Source organism: Microcebus murinus, chromosome 13, assembly GCF_040939455.1.
Source record: "Microcebus murinus isolate Inina chromosome 13, M.murinus_Inina_mat1.0, whole genome shotgun sequence".
Taxonomy (NCBI): Eukaryota; Metazoa; Chordata; class Mammalia; order Primates; family Cheirogaleidae; genus Microcebus; species Microcebus murinus.
The window spans coordinates 67,733,424-67,758,852 of NC_134116.1; the positions used below are offsets into that span (position 1 = coordinate 67,733,424).

The window sequence follows — 25,429 nt, forward strand, 5'->3', positions numbered from 1 at the left end:
GCTGATATAAAAAGAAAGAAGGAAAAAAAAGGATATAAATAAAAAATAATAAAGTTATTTCTGAATATCTTATGAACAACAAAAATTATTTAAAATATTTAATTTTCAAAAATAAATATTTAGTCCTTTTAAGTTTCTCTTTTGTCTATAGCTAGCCCAACTTTTCAAAGGCCCCTGGATAAAACCATCCTCAGTGCTCTGTCATATCCATGACAGCTGAGCTCTCTCTGATAAATGCCGCAACTTCGCAGCAGCCCGCCAGTGCAGGGAAGGATTCAGTGCTGCACAGTTCTAGAGGCATGGGAATTATGTGTTTTGTCTCTCCCTAGTACTTCAGTTGAAATTAAAGCTCCTAAAGGGATAGGGAGATTTCAGGTTCAAGTTTATTAAGAGCCAAGTTGGATAGTAGAACCTAAGTGCAGTAAGTTAGATTTCCTAAGCCCTAGATTTCAGTTCCAGAGTAGGAAACGGACAGACAGTTAAGAGGAAGGCCAGGCATATGGACTAGGTACATATAGAAGGGGTGTGTGTGTGTGTGTGTGTGTGTGTGTGTGCATGTATGGTGGTGGCAAGGGAGTGAATTGGAGAGGAAAGTTGCAAGTAAGAGACATGCATATGTTTATGTGGCAAGACTTAATTATATCCTGCGGCTGTGCATTGGTGTGCCTAAGCCTGTTGGAATGCAGACTGCCATGGTGAAGACTGTCTCAGTATCTAAGCTGAGAAAAGCCTGAAAGTTCAATAAAGGTAATGCCTGAAGATGAGAGGAGCTGGAGATGTTAGGCACTAACTGGTACATCTTGGAAACAACCCACATAAGAACATATGACCTTGAAGTGCGTGTCTTTGTATGCATACAGGAATGCCCCTATTCCACTTATTATTGGTTTTAATATTCTTTAACCCACTCCACAGTCAGTTCATATAAGACTGTGAATATTACAACTGTCCCAAGTGTGACAGAACATAAAACATGATAGTGCATGAAACAGAGAAAGCTACATTTGGTTGTGTTTGTTCTGTGACAGTGTAAGGAACATAGCATTTCATCAAGATTGAAGCTAAAAACCACTATATACCATGAGTGCTATCTCTTAGAGACGTTTCCTGTTACTGCATCAGCCTGTGTTCTGCTAATTATAAAGATTCCTCTCTTTATTTTGAGTGGGAGATGTTGTTATTTATACTTTTTGATGCTACTGACCAGATCCCGTGTACTCCAAAAAAAAAACAGGGCTTTACTCTATGGCAGAGACGTCTAATTTTCTAATTTCCACAAATTCCATTTTCTTTTCTTGGTCAGATAGAAAAAGGACATTTTACAGCATCCCTTGAAGTTAGGTTGGTGCTGTGGGACTGAGATTGGCCAAGGGCTGTGGGAGGAGGTGATAAGCCCTTAAGTTCCAGCTCTGGTAATAAGATTCCATATGAGACTCTCCCCACTTTCTCCCTTGTGGGGATGTCAAAAAATGTAAAAAGCCTGGATCACTGAGCCACATCTAATCACATCACTATGTGATTAAGAAATGGTTTCTTTGTGTGTGTGATAAGCACTGAGATTTCGGGGTTGGTTACCCTATCCTAGAGTCAAGAGGGGTAATCTCACTTTTTACTGGGGAGATAGGCAAACTTACTAAGATCCACTTTTAAGAAAATCAGTGACAGGGAAGGGGCAGTTATGTGTTATTCTTTGAGGTTAACTGGAAAACAAGAGGTCTGAATCTTAAAACCAAATGCAAATAACTATAACTTCTTTAGTGTATTAGTTATTTATTTTTCTGTAACATATTATCCCAAACTTAGTGGCTAAAAACAACAAACATTTGCTACCTGAAGTTTCTGTGAGTCAGAATCTGGGAGCAGGATAGCTAGATACTTCCAGCTCAGGGTCTCAAATGGGATTACAATTCAATGGCAGTTAGGACTGCAGTCACCTAAAGTCACGGAGGCTGGAGGATCTAATTAAATAAAAGGTTGGCTGGAGATCTCAGTTTATCACTCGTGGAACTCTCCCTAGGACCGTTCACAACAGGGCAGCAAATTTGCCCCAGAGGGAGGGATCCAACAGGAAGAGGCAGAAGCCACACTGTCTTTTATAACCTGCTCAGAGAAGTGACATATCATAAGCAATACAATTCTAATTCTAACTTCCCCAAGTTTGATTAACTTTCACAGGTTAGGAAGAGCACAGTCTCCTACAAGGCTTCCCTCCACTTCAGACACCAGCTGCAAGCTTGGGGGATCCCAGGCCACCTCCATGTCTGACCAACTGGCTACAAATGCATGGGTTCTCACTACCCCCTCGGGTTCAGTTAGAATGACTCACAGGACTCAGGACTGGAGTGGACTTATGATTACAGTTGTCTTATAAAGCATACAAATCAGATCCATTCAAGTGAAGAGACACATAAGACAAAGTCTGAAAAAGTCCCAAATGTAAAGCTTTTATGTCCCCAGTACATGTCACTTTAGTCTGAGTTTCTTTGGTATCCAGGATTATTACGGTTTCATTATGTAGGCATGATTGATTGAATTAAATGACTGAATTAAATCTCAGTCTTCCCTTTCCTCCCAGGAGATCAGACTGATATTATGTGGTTCAAAGTTCCAACTCACTAATCACATGATGGGGGCATAGCCAGCCCCCATCATGAAAGTGTCACAGTATCTATGGGCCACCATGAGACACCCTGCTAGCATAGGCTCAGGTGTGGTCTGAAGGGATGACTGTGAATGACACTTCAATCACTTGGGAAATTCCAAGAGTTTAGAAGTTCCCTTCATGGAACCAGAGATGAAGGCCAGATAAGTTATTTATTACACAATGCCTTGCTTCTGCCACATTCCATTTTCATACAGACAACCTTGGTACCATGTGGGAAGTGACTACACAAGATTGCAAGCACAAACAAACAGGCAAGGTGCTCACTGTGAGCACCTTAGAGGCTGCCTACTATACCTTATATAAACAAAATCAAAATATCCATACATCATAACTTGGATTTCTTACAAAATATAACCCACTCCACATCAGTTCATATAAGACTATGTGAATATTACAACTGTCCCAAGTGTGACAGAACATAAAACATGATAGTGCATGAAACAGAGAAAGCTACATTTGGTTGTGTTTGTTTTGTGACAGTATAAGGAACATAGCATTTCGTCAAGATAGAAGCTAAAAATCACTATATACCATGAGTGCTATCTCTTAGAGACGTTTTTGCATAATAGGCATTCGATAAATTTTGGGGGTTGTAAATTAAAAGATAGAAAATTAAAATGTATTTTTTTCACCCAGGGAAATCAATTATGGTATTTAGTTGATAATTATCATTAATTCTACTTAGTTCACAGACATTAGTATTTCAGAAAGAATTAATGGAAATGTGAATTTCTACTGATTCGGTAAATTCTTTAAATAATATACCATTAAATACAAATTAGGAAAAAAAATGTTTAGTAAGAAAGACTTCTAAGCTATTCCAAAATAAATGAAAGAGAAACAAAGACTGTAATTAAAAACAAAACAATACACAAAAACAGAATCTTTTCTACCCTTTGGCTCTCCTTTTTTTTAGATCAATAAGACTGAGTTCAGGGACATTTTTCTGCTTAATACAATCAATTTTTCTTCCTTCCTAATTGGGCAGAGAAATTAACTTTAAGTATAATCTTTCCACTTGATTACAAAGTAAAAAGACTTAGAAAAAGTTTAAGAACAACCAGAATTAATCTTTAACCCAAGTTAAAATAGCAAGTCAGTCATGTGGCTCAATAATAATGAATACAGTACATTTAAATAAATACAATATCTTTATTTCTTTAATTATGAATTTAAAACAAATGACCTTGGATGCTATCATATCACATATTTATAACAGTTAACTAATTATGTCTTGTCTGAAAATTAAATATGCAGATTTACTTCTTTTATTCCCTATTCACATATTTTTTTTTAGTCCTCGGAAATAAATATTTTCTACATTGTAGTTTAATGATATAAACATTTGATTAATTGTGTTGACTCCTTTTAAAAAAACAGACTTTAAAAATGGCCTAAAGGACAAAAAGGCAATATGGTTGACATATTTCTTATGTTTACCTTTATTTATGAGTAGCAGAGTTTTCTGAAAGTAAAAGCAACATATTCTTTGCCTTATTTTGCTTTGTGCAATAAAATATCATACATAATGCAATAGAGCTTTCTCAAGAAATACAACTTTATGATTTTGAGTTGCTTATTTAGGAAGTTATCTAAAAACATAAACTAGCTTTTTAAATTATTTTTCAATTTCACCATATTACAGGAGTACAAATGTTTAGGTTACATATATTGCCTTTGCACCTCCCAAGTCAGAGCTTTAAGTGTGTCCATCCCCCAGATGGTGCACTGCACCCATTAGGTGTGAATATACCCGTCCCCCTCCCCTTCCCACCTATCTGACCCCCAATGAATATTACTAGTATATGTTCACATGCATGTTGATTTGTTAATACCAATTTGATGGTGAGTACATGTGGTGCTTGTTTTTCCATTCTTGTGATACTTCACTTACTTCATTCTAGCTCTATCCAGGATAATATAGGAGATGCTAGATCATCATTGTTTTTTGTGGCTGAGTAGAACTCCATGGTATACGTATACCACATTTCATTAATCCACTCATGTACTGATGGGCACTTGGGTTACCCACATCTTTGTGATTGTGAATTGTGCTGCTATAAACATTTGAGTGCAGGTGTCTTTTTTGTAGAATGTCTTTTTTTTTCCTTTGGGTAGACGCCCTGTAACAGGATTGCTGGATCAAATGGTAGTTCTACTTGTATCTCTTTGAGGTATCTTCGTATTGCTTCCCACAGAGGTTGTGCTAGTTTGCAGTCCCACCAGCAGTGTAGGAGTGTTCCTATCTCTCTGCATCCACACCAACATTTATTGTTTTGGGACTTTTTGATAAAAACCATTCTAACTGGAGTTAAGTGATATCTCATTGTGGTTTTGATTTGCATTTTCCTGATTATTAGAGGTGTTGAGCATTTTTTCATATGTTTGTTGGCCATTAGTCTATCTTCCTTTGAAAAGTTTCTGTTCATGTCCTTTGACCACTTTTTAAGGGATTGTTTGATTTTTTCTTGCTGATTTTTGTTTGATTTTTTTCTTGCTGATTTGCCTGAATTCTATATGGATTCTAGTTATCAGCCCTTTATTTGATGTGTAGCATGCAAATATTTTCTCCGATTATATAGGTTGTCTGATTGCTCTCATGATAGTTTCCTTGGCTGTGCAGAAGCTTTTTAACCCTTTGCACTCGAGTGTGGATAATGTGGAGTGGATGATGAGAAAAATGCAAGTGAGTGCAAAGGGTTAACCTATATAAGGCGATAGTAACTAAAATAGCATGGGACTGGCACAAGAACAGAGACATAGACCAATGGAACAGAACTGAGAATCCTGATAGAAAACCATCCTCATATAGCCATCTAATCTTTGACAAAGCAGACAAAAACATACACTGGGGAAAAGAATCCTTATTCAATAAATGGTGCTAGGAAAACTGGATAGCCACATGTAGAAGACTGAAACAAGATCCACACCTCTCAACCTTTCACAAAAATCAACTCATGATGGATAACAGATTTAAATGTAAGGCATGAAACTATAAGAATTCTAGAAGAAAATATTGGGAAAAACTCTTATAGGCATTAGCCTAGAGAAAGAATTTATGAAGAAGAACCCAAAGGCAATCACAGGAACAACAAAAGTAAATAAATGGGACCTGACCAAACTAGCTTATTTTTAAATCAATTTTTAAAACTAGCTTGGATTGAAGCTCAACAATTTTCTGGCACCATAGATGAAACATGAATAGAGGACATTGAGGGACCAGTAGGGCTTATAAGAATTATTTTATTTATATCCATGAGAAGACAAAGCTCGGGTATTTTAAAATAAATCAGTCAGGCAGGGGAAGAACCAGACAATTATGACTTGATGACAAAAGAGGCATTTTCTTGCCTGGTTATTCAGATAACAGATTATGAGGTCCCCATGAAAACAGGATTCATGTATCAAAGCTTCTCAATTTAAATGTAGTCACTGAGCTGTTGGGATTTGTTAGATTCTGAGATATATTGCCATACATCTCTCCAAGATTTTATTGCAAGAGATATAAAGAAATTCAAGTCTAGTCTAAGAATTTAAAAATCAGTGGGAAAATCTCTCTATCTTTCATCGGTTTTCATTCTGATGAAATCTAGGAGTCTGGCTAGGAAATAGATTGGTCCACAAGTGCATGATAGCATGAATTGCAATAGTTTTGGTAGGAAATAGAGTAGGGTCTAAGAAACTATTAATACTTGAAAAGACCTCATGTCTCTGGGCAGGAAAGCTATTTTCAGAAGAGTGAATTAAGTGCTGGTATTTGGGCTAGGACTCAGATTATTTTTTAAAAATCACTAAAAGCAGCAGTAACCATTTTTCAATCACTTAAGTTTAAGTTTCAATCACTTAAGGTTAAGTTTATATACCCTGCTTAATAAAATTTTGCTTCCAAGTCACTTAAACAGTCTGGAGAAGGACAACTCATGGGTAAAATAGTTAAAAGTAATGATAGTGTAGATGTCCCTAGGCTGTGTGAGATTAAAGTTTGAGCAAGTCTATAGACAGAAGGATATTTGAAGTAAAGAAGAAAAATTCCCCAAATAAAGAAGGAAGAGATATGATGTTTACTCCAGTTTGATTGAAACAAGGAACTCTGAGGTGAGTAGGGCCAAGACACTGCAAAGGTAGGTTTGGAGACCAATTTTATACTTTCACTTTTAAAAAGTGAAAAAATTTTGATTTTACTTTGGAAAATTCCCAAAGGTGAGTATTTTTGAAGGACTACTAAGCTGGTGAACTTCAGAATGAACTGCAGGCAGAGGAATGGAGGTGCAGAAAACTTGGAGGTTCCTGGAGAAATTTGAAGTAAAAAAGACTTAAACATTTTTGATGGGAATCATAGGAAATTGCTGATATTTGACCATTCTTCACCTACATAAATAGAAACTTCATATTGTTCAATTTGATAAGGTGGAGAATCGGTAAAGTTTAATAATAGAACAAAATATATGTAGGTGAATTTGAAAAAGATGTTACCACAAATGAAAATAAGAAAAATTAGGGAAGGAAAGCCAAGCAGTAGATGAGACCAAGTTGAAAAGTCAAATTTTAGATACATTGTATTTAAAGTCACAAGTGGAAATGTCCATTGGTGGCTGAAGATGTAGGATTGGAGATCAGAAAAAGTTAAGAAAGAAAATGAGGGCTTGTAAATATACCTTACAGGAGGGAACCTAGTAGAGGCCAGGAGAATGGATAGGATCTCTGAGCAAAGGAGGGTAGGGTAAGAAAAGAATAAGATTAAAGACCTAATTTTAGAAGAGGAGGATGTATGGAGAGGGAGTGGTCAGAAATAGAAGAGGAAATGGAGAACTTTAGTGCGATCATACATAATGTAAAGTGAACAACAGTCATTAGATTTAATGATTATAAGAAGATTCATCATCTTTGGAGAAGCCACTTCAGTAGTGGAATGGGAGTGAAGCCAGACTGCTTAGGAAAAAGCCATGGGTAAAAAGTGGCCATGGCTTTCTATGAAAAAAAAGAATAGTACTGGACTGTAAGTTCAGCTAGTTAATAGAGGTACAATACTCTGCACCCCATCACTTCTAACCCCAAAGAAAGGTGAGAGGTTATCTGTAGTTTTGTGCATGTTTGAGAGCATACCAGTTTCATGGAAGACAATTTTTCCAAGGATGACGGGGTGGGGTTGGGTGAGGTGGGGTGGGGCACAGAGCTCTGCAGCCTGGTCCCTGATAGGCCATGGACCGGAACCTGTCCCATGGCCCCAGAGTTGGGGACTACAGCCTTAGAGCACTCCAGAACATTAGAGGAAATGATCCTAAAGAAGTTTCAACTTACAATCAAGAGAGAGAGCCATGTTTGCCATATTTCTGTTAATGGTGTTCATGTGAAGTCCCACCCCAACCTCGGCTGCCAGGCCTGAAGCATTCACGTTGAGGCATAGGGCCTGTGGGGGTGGTTTGCATGGGGTGAGACTGCCAGGGCCCTTGAATCATAGGTGGAGATGCACCTGACAGAAGCTGACATATGCAATTTGGCCTGCGAGGAGCTCCTTCTTGTTCCAGGCTTTTGTTTTGTATTTCTTCACCAGTACCTCAGGGTCTGTAGTATCTACAGTGTCCTCAGTGGCTTTGGGTACAGCTATTAGTGCAGGCTATGGCAAAGTTTTGCTGGAACTTGGATGCCAGGTAAGCCAGTCTTCAGGCCCCAGGGGTGTCAGCAGTGGTCTAGGTGTGTCTGATTTTAGGCCCCAGAACTGCCTCCCTGGCTCTAGTGTTTGTGAGTTTTGGAGACCTGGTTTTGGGGCCTCCAGGTGACTAGCTCAACGCTGGTAGTGGCAGCAGTGGGCCCAATGTACGAGAGTGTTGTCAGACCCATGGGCAGCTGGTATGATGTGGGTGATGACAGTAGTGGGACCAAGCCAACAGACTCCTCCTCAGACTCCCAGATAGTGTGTTCATACACGGGTTGTGATTGGCAGAGGTGGGCTGGTCCCTAGGCCACCAACAGAATACTCAGGTGTGGGCTGTGGTGGCTGTGCTGTTCTCCATTGGAGCAGTGTGGGCAGGTGGCTGTGGACAGTGCAGCTTGCTCACTCCTTGTACTCACAGAAGCCCATAGCAGGTCAGGTTGGTGGAATTTTCCCCAGGGCTGCATGGGAATGCCTGGTTTTCCCTCTCCCGTCTTGGCCTGGTAGCAGTTGTGACAGCATCAGCCTGAGCCTGGTCAGAGGGTAGGATGTAGACCTTGCTGTCAAACTCTCAGAATGACACTGACCATGGGCTGTTCATGATGTACATGACAACCAAATTGTGTCATTTAACAATATTGTCGTAACAAAGATTAGTTTTGCCTAGTTGTTGGATACATAACCAAGGTACTCATGATTACTAGAAGAGAGGTTGATAAACCATCTAGTTTGTCTTTCCTAGCAGATCATGCTCTTTTGCTCATATAGTCACTCACCACTCACTGCAGCTGGACATTGATGTCCCCCAGAGCTTTCTGCAGTATGTATCAGAGAGGGGACCATCATACAGTTGCTTCCTTGACCTTTTCTCCAGCATACTTCAAACAATTCCTTTAAGCAGTGTTTGATCTCTTTTTTGGTAAAGTTCCCAAAAGCAAATAAAAATACAACTATGCTAAATTTTACAAAAGACATTTATAGTCGTTATTTAGTCCTCACAACTATTTTAGAAAACAAAACATTTGTGTTGGTTACAAGAAACAGCTGCCATTCAAAAAGGGGTGCTGCTCTGCGCTCTTGGCATCAGATCAAGGTTTCCATTTTGTCCCCCAGCTTTCTTCATTGAATTAAAATAAAATGATGAAAATTATTGTACAAGAAGCCATTTTTTCATGACTTTTTAATTGATATGCTAGTAGAAAGTCAACAGACAAAAGTTTATTTGGTCAGTGTTACCTTTAGTTTTTTATTTCTTTCTTCAAATGATGGCTTTTGATTGAGATTTCTTCTAATGTGGAAATGTCAGGTCTATGTGAGAAATAGCCAAGTCAGTAAGGTTAAGGAGAGCCATTCGCAACCTAAGACAAGTTAGGTTAGACAAGTTAGACAAAAATATTCTTTATACCGTTTAGAGCAGTGGTTCTCAAGCTGGGGTCTAACAATCACTGGCATTCTTTGGCAGTCTTCCAAGGGGTTTACAAGGTCAAAACTATTTTCATAAAAACGTGAAGATATTATTTGCCTCTTGTAGTGCATTGGCATTTGTACTGAGGGAGCAAAAGTAATGGTGGGCAAAACTCTTGGTACCTTAGCATATATAATGGTTTGGTGTAATGCAATGCACCAGACTATACTTGTAGTCATTGTATATGTATATGTGTGTGTGTATATATATATATATATATATATATATATATATATATATAATGTGTGTGTGTATATATATAATGTGTATATATATATTTTACCACAACCGCACTTGCAGTTAGAATATCATTGACAAAGCAGTATAAAATATTAATTTTTAAAAATCTGTTATTAAGATTTATTTATAATGTGGGGAAAATGGGAAATCTGCATATAGCACTCTGCTTCATACCAAAACACAATAGCTGTCTTGAGAAAAAGTATTTCTGCAATTGTTTGAGTTGTAAGCAGGATGAGCAATGTTTTTCATGGAATGCCATTTTTTAGTTGAAAGAATGACTAGTAGGCAAACTACTATGGTTATTCAGACTTGGCTATTTGACAGATATTTTTCTTGAAAATGAACAAAAATGAAACTGTCACTTCAAGCAAAACAACTTTTGTTGTAAACGATAAATTTGAGACTTTAAGAAAAAAATGAGAATTTTGAAAATCTTGTACCTAACAAGTGTAATATTTGATATTGAATAATAAAATGTGTTCATATTTGGAAGATCCATATAACTCAGTGAACCAATATTTTACTAATGGTCAGTATTAATGTTATAAAATCATTCATGAATAAAAGTTTCATTTTTTATTCAAGATAGACCAGTGGAATTCAATGTAATGGAATATAAAATCTCCATTAATAAGGTTTGATTCCTCATTGCAACTAATGTTTAAGAGGCTACACTTTACTAGTTTTGGTGTTATATATTTAAAGAAAATTACCAGCAATTATTTTAAATAGGCTATTAAAATACTCCTACCTTTCCCAACTATCTGTCTGTGTGAGGCCAGATTTTCTTCATATATTTCAACCCAAGAAAAGAGCACAACAGATTGAATGCAGAAGCAGACAGAAGATTCAGTTGCCTTCTATTATGCTAGACTTTGAAATATTTTCCAGAAATGTGAAATAAGACCAATTTTCTTATTATTTTTTTTTGTTTTGGAAAATATGGTTACTCTTTATAAAAACATATTACTTATGCTAACATTCATGGATTATTGTTCTTAAGTGAATTAATAAGTACATTCAAAAATGTCTCAGATTTAATTTCTAATATAGTAAATATTTAGAAGTATAACCTAAATAAACAAAAGAACTTTGAGATCCTCAATACATTTTAAGAACATGAAGGTGTTGCGCCCGCCTCGCCAGCAAGGAAGACGCGGCAACCGGAGTACTTCTGACAGTGCTTTAATGGGGTTCCCTTTAGACTTACATGATGCGGAAGACCCAGCCCGGCAGCGCGCAGGCCGCTATATACCCCAGAAGCACAACCCCTAAGCTGGGATAGGCCGCTCAGCTGTCGAGCCACCAAAGCATTAGTCCATAGCAGGACCCTTCGTTTGCATTCTCGCGCCACAGGGCAACCGACAATTGCGCGTGCGCTGAACTTGTTTGCTGCTCTAGGCAAAGCCGGAAACAGGCGCCAACTTGTAAATAGCGTTGACACCGAGCCCCACATGAAGGGGCCATGGTGCCAAAACATAGGAGAACTGCTTCTTTTACAGTATTATGTGGGAACAACCAGGAGTGAAATTAAAAACAAAACAATGGAGAAAATTGGGAGGATCATCGTCTTGTGATATGCCAAGGCTGGGGAAGTGACTAGAACATTGATCAAGATGTCATTTTGGCTTTTGTGTTGGGAGCTACTGATATCTTGCTAGAGTGTAATTCAGATTACAGAGATGAGACCGGGTGCGATAGCTCATACCTATAATCCTAGCACTCTGGGAGGCCGAGGCAGGAAGGTTGCTTTAGGTCAGGAGTTCAAGACAAGAGTGAGACCCGTCTTTACCAAAACAAAAAAGAAGAAAGAAAAATTAACTGGGCATGGTGGCATGCACCCGTAGTCCCAGCTACTCAGGAGGCTGAGGCAGGAGGACTACTTGAGCACGGGAATTGAAGGTTGCTGTGAGCTATGATGAGGACACTACACTCTAACCAGAGCTTCAGAGCTAGACTCTGTCTCAAAAAAAATTGTAATCAGATTATAGAGACATTAGTGTGTAAGTCAGGTAAATATTAATATGAGAGCCAATGTAGCACAGTGTGATTTTGTGGAAGTAGGAGCAAAAGAGCCTGAATTTGAATACCCCTCACCATTACTAGTTATGTTATCACTGAGTAAATTATTCTATTTATCCCAGTCTTAGTTCTTCATTTGTAAAGTAAGTAAAAATATTACATAAATTACTGCCTAACTGAATAAATGTGGATGGAATGAGATAAGAAACTAGAAGTGTTACTATATTACAGTTATTATTTGTGAAATGTGAAATAAATATGAAATATTTTTAAAATCCATTATTCTACTTCTTCCTATCCCATATCCTTTCCCACTTCCTATGTTCCCCAGCCTGCTTTCAGTATCTAATATTTTAGTTGATCATTTAGCTGACAAAAATAACTCCCCCTTTTTTATTGCTGAAACATTTCTTCTGTACACCACAGGAAGTTTTTAGTATGTCAGTAACTAATGATTCAGATAAACAAAGCTGGGAATTTCCAACATGCTGGTTCCAATAAAACAACACCATGTGAAATATGCTTAAAAAAATAACATACACACCAACTTAAGTAAGCAGGGAAATCATGCTCAATACTTAAATCTTTAATTTTTTTTAATGTTCATAAATCTTTACAAATAGGTTAGGGCCGTGAGACATTTTTCTTGGGTTAGGGAAGTTTTGGAAACCTTCCAAGATTTATAATACCAGAAGAGGAAAATTCTTCAACAGTGGCAAGGATGAAAAGATTAACATAGCAAATAGGGATTTTGTAATTAAGGTTTTTCATGTTAGGATTTACATTAAACTAACTAGGAACTAGGTATGTGTTTACCACTGTTGTTTTTTTTTTTTTTTTTTCTTTACTCCTGGTGTGCTTTTGGGCAGATGTTGGAGGCAGACACTGGAGGAATTAAATGTTCTGATTGGAAATAAAAGAACACGCTGCCTTTCTTTATATCAGAGGAAGTACCAGGAGAGAAAATAATCAGAGGAAAGGATGTTTAGAAAAATTGATCCTTTGACATCAGTCTGTCAATTTGTCTTGCTGGACAGAATTTGCCCCAAGTCAACATTTCATGCACAGAATCAACTGCTATTTTACAGGAAGGAGGGAAGAATGAGATTCTAAGCACTGTGGGGAGAATGTATCTGAATTCAGAGATTCATGGTAAGATCTGAGGCAGTTCATCCCTTAGATACGTCGCATTGAGACCTATTCTATCCCTTAAAGACAAAAGGAGTCCTTACTCAAGCATGCCAGCTGCACAGACATTGTTGGCTAAATGTAGATGTAGACAAACATTTATTATTTTATGCTATTAACATATTAGAAGGCATAATAGGTCTCTTTCAAAGTTCTGTGTCCCCAACGCATCATTTCCTCAAGTGAATGCTCTCTTAGATGCTTGATCACTCTCAGATTTCTAAGGTGGAAAATAAGACTGTATTCCAATGCCATCTCCAATCTCATTGTCAAATTATATCTCAATTCTGGAGCATCAACATTCTAGCCTTAGGTTTAACAGCACTTTAATCTTCCTACTGCCCAGTTGATGAAAGAATGAGACAAAATTGTATGAAATGTATTTTCTCTAAAGACTCTAAAATGTTTTATTTCTAATTGATTATTCCACAGAAATATGGCTTTTTAAATTCCTTTTGCTTGAACTTTACTCCTTACTTTCATTTCCCTATTTTAATTCTCATCTCTCTTCTGTTTCTTATTCTTCTTTTTGGTATATTTCTTTGTCTTTGTTCACTTCCCTTCTTTCACCTCATATCAATTATTTATGCTTCTAAAACTTGGCCATCCATTTTTGTGCCTTTAAATGCTGGCCAAATATCTTCTTTTGTTCTCTCTAATCTAGCCATTAAGAAAGTATTTAGTGGTAATCAGTTTAGAGAGAGAATTACATTACAAAGGCAATTCAGATTGTCTTCCTCTAAATTACAAATGAGAGAGACATTTTTTTTTTTTTTTTTTTGAGACAGAGTCTCGCTTTGTTGTCCAGGCTAGAGTGAGTGCCATGGCGTCAGCCTAGCTCACAGCAACCTCACACTCCTGGGCTCGAGCGATCCTTCTGCCTCAGCCTCCCGAGTAGCTGGGACTACAGGCATGCGCCACCATGCCCGGCTAATTTTTTTTTTTTTATATACATATCAGTTGGCCAATTAATTTCTTTCTATTTATAGTAGAGACGGGGTCTCGCTCTTGCTCAGGCTGGTTTTGAACTCCTGACCTTGAGCAATCCGCCCGCCTCGGCCTCCCAGAGTGCTAGGATTACAGGCGTGAGCCACCGCGCCCGGCCGAGACATGTTTTAAGTTTGGGAAAATATTAGAAATAGTTTCAATGGGTGTCAATGGAAGAAAAATTCCCTTCAGAATATAAATAAAGATGATTTTCTAATTTTCTCAATAGTATAAGCATTTGGATGCTGATACTCATTTTGTATTTGAGGGTTGAATGAGCAAATAATCAAAACGAAGTCATAAAGAATTCTTAGTAATTAATGAGTATTCAAGACATGTTTGAATTGAACTGAATTGCTTGTTGAAGTAAGAAAAGAAATTCCACCTTGGCAGTCCTCAAGTACACTACTCTAACAGAGGTATAGTTCAAAGTTCAAATGCAGATACTTAAGCTCACATGGAATGATTAATGGTTTTCATTGCATAAATAAATAAGCCAGGAATGCCAAACTATTACATTGAGTACATGCCTAAAAACCTATGAAGGTAATGACCTGAAAAGGCTCTATTGCTGTTTTCTTAGTTGGTTACTGTTTGTGTGTTACATCAAATCAGTGAATGGGAATTTTCTTGTTTATAATTTTCTGATGACAAAATCTTAAATTGTTTGTTTAAAATATTTGAATATAAAGTTTTATCTCCCTGTTAATGCAAAGCTCTTTGAAATGATATTAAGTAAGTTTACTTTTTAAAATGTCCATGTTCTCAAACCATTTCTACTCTAGGATAGAACTATAGCAAATTCTTTGCCACGGGAAATGATGGGCTGAGATAGAAGTTTTATAGAAGACCATTGACGTTTACATTTGTAATGTACACATGGTATCAGAAAGTGCTCCATCAGAGATGTAGAATCAGTAGGAGATCTATATTAAAATAATTTGTTAATTAAAATATTTGTTGCCAGCACGTGGCTTATGTGATTGTGGGGGGCTGGCTAGGCAAGTACAGCTTCCACAGGGCAAGCTGTCAGGAAGTGCAGGCTGGGACTCTGGAGCGGAAATGTGCACAGCTCCAGGTAGAATTTCTTATTTTTTATGGAAGCCTCAGTTCTGTTTTTAGGGACTTTCAACTGATTGACTCAGGCCCACCCAGATTATTTAGGATTATTTCCCTTATTTAACATCAACTGATTATGGATTTTAATCATGTCTACAACATATCTCCACAGTAATAACTAGATATTGCCTGAAAGAGTAGCTTCCATTTATAATACAGCTAGATTGCATAATCATTCACTCAGAACATCATTAAATCCCCACTGAAGCCTTATGTCCTATTATGCAGGGTTTTTTTCTATTATGCACTTTTAAGTTGAGCTAAATAAAGAATCATGTCCTTCTTGAGTTTTATAATCTAAGAAACAAAGATTAGTGTAAATAAATACATAAGCTTAATAAATAAACAAGATTTATGTCATATTTTTACTAATAACTTTAGACATTTATTTGCAGAATGAATGAAGAAATAATTTTATTTATTGCATGTTCCTAGGAAGCATTTGAGCTTACATTATAAGCGACCATCTCACATCAATCAGTCCTCAATCTTTAGTGAATATTTATAATGTATAGAAGTTGGCTCAACTCATTTGGGAATTTACAAACTAATTTGGGAGAGACAGATCATATTCACTTGAAACATTACAATTCAAAGGCACATGCAAAGAAATCCAAGTACAGCTTTCCTGTGTCAGTATGAGGTAATATTTGCAACATTGTGGTAAGAATTGAATAAAATAATGCTAAGTAATGCAAACAGACCCAGAGAATTTTTGTTTGTTTTATTTTCATCTATAAAGTACATCATCTTTTCAGCAACTTTGGAGGGCATTTATCATAAGGATTATCATATCTATAAGTGGTGAGAATCATCCAAAGGAAGAAACTTAAAATTTCCACCTAAAATCAATGTCAGCTAACCGTAGACAAAAATCAGGACAAAAATCGCACATACCAGTAGCATTTGTGCCACATTTTATTTGAAATTTGTCTGTCTCAGGAATTTGCTTAGAAATCTGATACATTCTTACTCAGCTGTTACACAATAGATTCTGTGGCTTATTTCAATTCAAGTAAGCACTACTTTATATGAAGCAATTACTAATGTCCAGTGCTTCCCAAATTACACTCTGTTTCATATTTAATTTGCTCCTACCCCTCCCCCCTCAAAACACAAACATACACCACTTGTACATGCTTCTTTCTCTGTATCTTCCACATCTTCCCAATATTCCTATATCTTATTTCTTCTTCGGGACTCTGCTGAAAACTCATTTGTTTCATGAAGTATATACTATGTAATCTGTGTATACCTTGCTTTATTTTACACTGTTTTATGGGTTTTATATTTGGTATTAATTCTACTTTGGATTTTTACTTCATTCATTTAAATGTAGCTTATATATATTCTTCCTCTGATAAAAATACTTAATAAATGTTTTCAGTGATAAGGATGTTTTGGTGTCTGTTCCATGCTGAAATTACTACTGTATATGTAAGGAAACTATTATTATAGAATTTAAATTGTTAGCTTATGTATTGCTTGTATATGTATTTAAACACCATTCTCTCTGGGCAGGGACAGGTATAAAATTACAGTATACAATTAAAGGCAGCAATGATGATTCATACATGGAGAGAAAAGAGAACTTTCTGGGATGATAAAAATATTTGATTTGCTTACAATGCATGTATATATTTGTCAAAACTCATCAAACATTGCGTCGTATTTTTGTATTTCACTACATGTAAATTACATCTTAGTAAAAATTTTCAAGGATAAAAGAGTGGGATAGTGAAAGAGTTACATTTCTACTGGAGGAAAATTCTATGCAAGTGCATATAATTGAGCTATTCCCAACCTTTCCATGGACTACATTTAGAGAAATAATGGAAGGGGATTTTTATATTAAAGTTGTGTGGCTTTTCACTTTTCAGTCTCTTATTCTAGCAAGGCTTTTGTTCTATGCTAAATTTTGCCTCTCTTGTCAGCAGAAATGTGAAGAGGAACTCTTTGAGTAGAAGGAATGTGTCCGGGATGTATTGGAAGACTGAAAACTGGGCCCAAAATATTAATTTAGGAATATGTTTATTTCATGAACAATATTTTTTGTAAGTGTGCTATCTAGTTGGATGTATATCAAATCTACTAAAATAGATATTTATCCTCAGCAAGTATCTTTATGCAATATGATTTTCTTACATTTGAAAATATTTTTATTAATGTCTGAAACTAGAGCAGAGAAATACTTGCTGGGAACATTTATAGCTAGAAGACATCATTTATCTTTATTTTTCTTGCTTAGGATATCTTCTTTTCAATTTTCCTTCTGGCTAACTCTTAATCTTTCTTAAAGACACGGAAAATATTCCTTTTTCTATAAATATTCTATATTTTCCCTGAGGTTGCCATAGCTTCTGTGCTCTTAAAGAATTCACCCCTCTCTCTAACAGAACACATGCCATATTGTAGTGTGATTATCCCGGCCAACTTTTCTTCCTCAATTAAACGGCCAGTTCAGAAAGATAGACTACATTTTGCTTACCTTCTGTGTTACTATAGGTCTGTATGTTATGTTTGGTACAGAACAGAAAATTTAAAATATTTTCTGAGTAAATGAATTATTTAATGAAAAACATATTAAGAATGATTTTTATACACTTCCCATCAACCAGCATTGACCAAAATAGAATCCTTCAAAATGGTTAAGTTTTCATGATAAAGCTTGATATAAAAGGGATAAGTGGATGTTTGGCTCTTGGGTCAGATTATAAAACAGCTATTGATTGATGATTCAGTCCAAACACATTTATTTCTCATGGTATAAATATGCCCTCTTCCCTTATATTCTCAAGGTTGGTTTGCTTAATGATCCTGTTTGCCATATTCCCATGATGTGCAAATAGACATAATATCTATGGGACTATCGGTTCTACCACTAGCCTGCAAATCCCCAAAGGCAGGGACTATACTTAGTTAACCATTGGTTATCCAGTACTTACAGGAGTTCATTAACTATTTCTTCCATATTATTTAAATGCCGAAGTCCTAGACATTTGCAGAATAGGGTTGGGCCTTGATGAAAAGAAAAATAATTTTTAACCTATATCTTTTATTCTAGTTATCTAAATTATCATTTTAATAATGATTGAATTAATTAATCTGTACTCATTAGGCACATATTATTACCTGAGCTGTCTGTTATGGTAGTCCATAGCTACATGTGACTACTGAGCATTTGACATATTGCTAGTGTCACTGAGGAACTGAACTTTTAACTTTATTTTTTATTAATTTATATTTAAATAGCCACATGTGATTAGAGGCTACCATATCGGATAGCACAGTTATGGACAGCTTATTAAGTATTAAGTATTAAGAAAATGCCTAGTGCATGAAAACTGATCTATGCTATGCATCCACTATACCAGCAGTCCCCAACCGTTTTGATACCAGGGACCAGTTTCATGGAAGACAATTTTTCCATGATCAGGAGGGAGGTTGTCGGAGACTAGGCACAGCTCAGGCAGTGATGCCAGCAATGGGGAGGGGAGTGGCTGTAAATACAGATGAAGCTTCACTGGTTCACCCCTCCTACTCCCATTCCTAAATTTCATGGAAGACAATTTTTCCACGGATGGTGGGCGGGGTAGCTCTGCAGCCTGTCCCTAACAGGCTCTAGACTGGTACTGGTCTGAGGCCTGGGGGTTGGGAACCACAGCACTCGAGGGTACTAATAGCAACAAACAGGTATCTATATTTGCACAAGCTGACAATTTACTCAAGTGGTATCATCCTCTTTTCTATATTTAGGAGTAAAGGATTTGGAAAAGGTGAAAATTGCCATAAAGCAGTTAAATAGGATTTCTTATTATTTGTACTAAAACAAAGGATGGTTGAAACAACTGTGAGAAATGTTCAAATGTACCTAGTATTTCCATTTGCTTTAATGTGATTTAAGACCCTTGTGAATAAAAAGCTGTTGGTTATCACTCATGGGAATATGGTGATGTAATGGAGTGTCAACTTGAAAGAATCCATCTTTGTGGATCCAAACTTACAACTAATTTACCTATTCATTTATCAGTTGTGAGCTGTGATCATTCAAGGTGTAACTCATGAAAGTGAAGCGTCCTAAGGAAAGGACTATTTCCTGTTTTCTGTTCCTTTGAGGATTTCATCTCTTTGTCATTCTATAATGAGAAACAAAGTGACAGCACCAAAACCCCACAAAATGGTTACATAATTTCTTGTTGAAATCCTTAGCAAACCATGGGGGGTAGGTGATCAAAACCTTAAGTTTGTTGCCTTGTTCATTTAGCCAATTAGCTCTGAAGAAAAGCAACCCCAAACCCCAAAACTCTGTCCTGCAAATGCATTACTAATCAGGATCAGAACAGAAGTGAGTGTGGAAAGGGTTCAGGGAAATGATGCTCACCTTTTGGAAAATGGGACTCACTGAATCCTCGACACCACTTTCTTACAGAAAATAGCGTTGATATGGGAATATGGTTCACACGCAAAAGCATGTTATGAAAATTTTATGTGATATCACGACAGAAATGTTCATTCGTTCTCTATCACTCAACTCACAGTATATGTTTAACATTTTCAATCCTTACAGATGTCTTTCGAGTGAAGGTTAAGTTTGGCTGATTGTGAACAATGTGTGGTGAGGAGAACATGAACCTAGATTAAATTGGGGTCACATAGCACAGGTAATAACTACTCCTTGCCAGCCACTGTTTATAAACTTTACACCACCTTGAGCAAATAACTTCCTGGATTTTTAACTGTAAAATGAGGCTGGTAATAGCAATGACCTCACAGTGTTCTTAAAACAATTAGGTGAATTAATGCATGTAAAGTGCTTACCACAGTCTGGCACACAGCAAGCACCCAGTGGGTATTTACCATTGTGATTACTTTTCCCTTCCTCCTTTCATTTGGCAACTATGTGGACTATTCTCTATATTCAAGAATTGTTGAATGGGAGTATTTCAAACTACTGCTTCTCTTTACTATCTATAACCAGCTGTTCATCAAGTCCTGTCCTTTAGTCTTCTACAATGTATATTTTTTCTTATATTCTGGGATTCTTTGTAACTTGAATTGTTTTCTTCTTTATACTTTGTTATTAAGAATGTCAAGAGTCCATCCACAGCAACATCTTTTCTCCTGTTTCTTTTACTCTTAAATCTGTTCTTATATTTTTAAAGTAGTCCTGCCTGGAATCTATACAAATTCTCATCTGTCCCTGGGATTCATTGTCATAGCTCCATCCTGCGACTGGGGTGTACACTGTTGACTTACGGGCATCTTATGGGTACCTTCAATTTATAAAGAATCTCAGAATATATAAATTATAAATTGTAGAGGATTAGCCTCCAGCCCTTTTTTAGACAAAAACAAGGCAAACAAACCACTTTATTTTTTAAAAAATGAAATGGAAATAACTTGGGTTAGAAATTAAAATAATACAATTAAAAGTAAGCCCCCCTTCCATTGCAACTCAATTTTTTTTAGGAACAATTATTCGTATCAGTTTCCTCCTCTGCTCTAGAGAAATTCTATGCATATACAGGTATACACACCATCACCATTCTTTGGTACTCAAATGACAGCAACCCGTGTACATTATTTTGTGCCTTAAGTTTTTATTGCTTGTTTATTTTGCATTTTAATGTATTAATTATTTAATTTTTATTTTAACCAATATTATAATGGTAAATGGTTTTAAAAGCCAATTAGTTCCACAAGGTATGAAACTAAAAGAGTAATCTCCTGCCCTATTTCTAATTCTTCCTGCCCACAGGCAACAGTGCTCAATTCATTTAGCTGCTTTTTTTTTTTTTTTTTTACCTCCATGGTTCTAAATAAAATGCTTCTACTGATTTTCTAGATTTTTCAGTTTCAGGTACTAATTATATAGTTTTTGAAACCTTGTATATCTGAAAAGGCCTTTCAGATAATTTTGATGGTTGGAAGCAATTTTCTCTCTGAGCTTTTAGACCTTTCTTTATTGTCTTCCGGCTTTCAATTGTTCAGAAACCTGATGGCACTTTGATCCTTGATCCTTTGGTTTTAATTATACTTTTTTTCTGTCAGCAATTTTTGTAATTATCTCTTTGTACACACAGTTCTGGAATTTTTCCTATGCTGTGATTTCATGAAGGTCTCTAATTGTCTTAGAAATTCAGTGGGCCTTTTCAGTCTGGAAACTCATGCCCAGCTCTGAGAAATCATGTCTCCTGTTTAGTTTTGTTTTTGTTCTCTATCTTTCTGGAGGTGTCTTATGTAGATGTTGATCCTTAATTTTATTACTTATTTTATGGTGTTTTTTTTTTTTTTTCTGTTCTCCTTTCTAGGAAATTTCAACTTTATTTTCCAATTCTTTTTTTGGAATTTTTCATTCCTGCTATCATATTTTCAAATTCTTTAGGTTATTTTATCTTACTCAAATGCTTCTTTTGCTGGGTACAGTGGTTCACACCTGTAATCCTAACACTTAAGGAGGCCAAAGTGGGAGGATCATTTGAGGCCGGGAGTTCGAGATCAGCCTAAGCAACATACCAATACCCCGTCTCTACAAAAATAATAATAGTAAAAAATAGCTGTGCATGGTGGCGCAAGCCTGTAGTCCCAGCTACTCAGGAGGCTGAGGGAGGAGGATCTCTTGAGCCCAGGAGTGTGAGGTTGCAGTGAGCTATGATGACGCCACTGCACTCTATCTTGGGCAACAGAGTTGGACCCTGTCTCAAAACAAAACAAAACAGACAAACAAAAAAAAACCTCACAATTTTTTCATATTTTTGAAGGACCAATCAGAGTTATAAGAAATTTCCTTTTGCAACTTGAATTTTGTCTGTACTTTCCTTGATTATTTTGGCCTTTGTCTTTCATGCTAGAAATGGATTAGAAGCTGCATGTGTGTTTTCGTGTGTGTTTAAGGAGACTTCTCAGGCGGTAGGTCTCACTGTAGGGTGATCAGCTGGGTTATTTGGTTGGAGAAGCCCTCGACAGTCAGTAGCTGTATGTCTTTTCTCTTGGCCTGGTTGGTTTCTCCAGTAGGGATTCTCTATTCTGCCTGGAAGGGTGTGGAGTATAAGCCAGATCATGTTTTTTTCGGAGTTGACTGGGCAAAGTGGTGGGAAACTTTCCTTTTGTTTCCTTTTGCTTATGTAGGTTTTCCCCTAAATCCCCAGTTGTCAGCAAGCTGACTCTGTTGCCAGATGAGCATGGTATCAGGCTTTAGTTTCTCCCCCAACTCAGTCTTTCTGGAGGGCAAACTTGAGTCTTCTGCCTGGATGGAGAATGGGAAGTCATCCGGCTAGGTAGGGTGAAGGACAGAATTTGGAGGGATAAAATCCTGCTATTTACATGGACATTAGCCCATTTTAGGTTCATTCCTAAATGCAACCTCATTTCAGAGGTACATGGTATTACACTCCCAATTTCTGTGACTTTTTTGGTTTCTACAAATCATATGGTCTGTGGCTGGCTTTTTTCTGCCACCAGCTCGTGTCCCAGCTTCCTCTAGTCTGCCAAGTAAGCTACCATTTGGTCACTTGCTTTCCAGCTTCCAAAATTTGGCTGCTGCCATATCTTTTCTTCTGTTTGTCCTTGGGGATTTATGCTTTAAAAACCCCTTTACTGTCTTTTCAGTGCAGCTTCAGGAGGGAATAGAGGGAAACACATGTTCAATCTACATGGCCATAATCATTCAAGTAAACTTGCCATAATCATTCAAGTACCCCTGTACATTAGCTCCTCAAAGACTCCTGTCTGGGCTTTAACTGTGTTGAATCTGGATCTTTGTCATCATTTCTCAGCTCTCTACCTACAATTTCGTTCCGTCTGTATAATCTTTTACATGCTCCTTTCTTGGGTGTTGTTTGGAACATGCTGCTTTTTGTAGGATGTCTTTAGGGGCTCCTAATTGCCTTGAAAAGTATAATTCTACCGAATGAACTCAAACTACATAATCCATACTTCTTCTGGATACTTTGCCTCCTTGTCATAAAAAAACCTATAAAAACCAAGATTAGTTATAATACGCTGGAGAAAAGGATTATAGCCTAAGAATCTACTTCTTCCCCTCTCATCATCTATTCTATAGAGTATTTATGCTTGAACACAATGAAATTTTATAAAACTGTCATTTAAGTTGTTTTTACCTACCACCAAATAGCTAATCAAAACTGGAATTCATTTAAGTATTTACTTAATTTAGCATTTCAGAAATCAGACTTTCAGAATAAATTATTTCCACGGACTACTTTTTATGCTTCAAATAGAAATAAAATAGATTTATTAATAACTAAGTGCTTCAAAGAAATTACTCAGCCGGGCGTGGTGGCTCACGCCTGTAATCCTAGCACTTTGGGAGGCCGAGGCGGGTGGATTGCTCAAGGTCAGGAGTTTGAAACCAGCCTGAGCTAGACCCCGTCTCTACCAAAAATAGAAAGAAATTAATTGACCAACTAAAAATATATATACAAAAAATTAGCCGGGCATGGTGGCGCATGCCTGTAGTCCCAGCTACTCGGGAGGCTGAGGCAGTAGGATCGCTGAGCCCCGGAGATTGAGGTTGCTGTGAGCCAGGCTGACGCCACGGCGCTCACTCTAGCCTGGGCAACAAAGTGAGACTCTGTCTCAAAAAAAAAAAAAAAAAAAAGAAATTACTCAAAATTGGTTACATGTTTATCTTTTAAGGTATTTCATATTTATTTAGAAACTAGTAAATTCTTATCCAATGTGACATAGCTATCTATAGTTGGCAGGGTAATTTAGTGACATTTCACAGAATAAAGACTTCCTCAACCCCAAATTCAATATTCTTAAATCATTCTTTACAGGCAGTATACTCAGAGGAACAACATTTGTTAAAAATAAGCAGTATTTTTTACTGTGTATAGATTTAGCTTCATGTGAAATTACACTTAAACTTTTCCAAAATAAAGATAATCAATGAATATATGAAATGTATTCTCACTCGATCTTGTTAGAGTAGACAAAAATATTCTTTACCGAATACCTGGTGGTAACCATTCTGAAAATGCATTTCCTGTATTACACATGCCATCAATGTTCTCAGCTACAGAAGTCTACAACAGGCTCCCAGTGTGGAGTTAAAGTTTAATCAGTCTTTGTTGATAGCATGCCTTGATGAAGAGTGGTCTGACCTGCTCAACTTGTTTTTAATGGCATGGCATTCAGAATAGACCTTCAGTTCAGCCAGACTTCAGGGGTCTCCCAAAGTGGTGGACACACATTGGCAGGTTCTCCTATTCACTAGCCACCTGTGCATTACAGGCACCCATTTGAACTGTGTTTAAATCCTTTTAACAAAGTCCTTGCTGATACCTGTGAAGTTTAAGTTTATTATAGATTTCAAAGTCAGAAAGTAGTGTACTTTTTAGCCTTATAGAGCTTTTGAATTTTAAATTATTTCCAGAGATTTATTTTAACAATAAGACTTGGGGAAAACAATTAGTTTCGTCTCACTACCACTTATTTTTCTGATATATCACCATTTAGCCAAACTTGTAAATTAGGGAGGAAAAATTCTGACTAATAAATGCTGAGAAAACAACCACCCCAATAGAGCCTGTTGCTAGAGAACAAATAGAAATGAGTTTAAAGATCTTAGCTTCTAGCTCATCATAAATTGTTTCTTGTTCTATAAATTACAAAGTGGTTTTAATCAAGATTGTCTGAGCAAGGAGCCATTGATCATTTTTATTGCTAATTTTCAAGCAAGATTATGTTTAAATTTTAAAACAAATCCACATAATTTACACAATTTTTAAAGATTCTATAGAAGCTTGTGCCAAAACTTCTATAATGACTCCCTGAGAATGCTGAGATGCTCAAGAGATTTGTTTAATATGAATACAGGTACACATCAATGAATCAATGACACAAAAGATAACACACATTGAGCACCCATTGGCACCAAGTAATAAAGGTCTCTAAGGTGACCTTCCTCGTAAGAGGAGTAAGGTTACCCTCATCTTGGGGTCCCATCTTGCTTTGAGGTTTGCTTCCAAAAGTAAGAGGCAAGGCATGCTTGATTTATTCTTACTAAATGTATCAATCTGATAAGTCACTCCACTTGGAGCTGACTGAGTCACAGTGTGTAGAA

The 25,429-nt window shown here is 36.8% G+C and overlaps 1 pseudogene; it reads left to right on the forward strand.

The window, feature by feature from the left end:
• Positions 1–25,429, forward strand: part of LOC105859085 (etoposide-induced protein 2.4 homolog) — a 199,014-nt pseudogene that overhangs the window by 5,837 nt on the left and 167,748 nt on the right.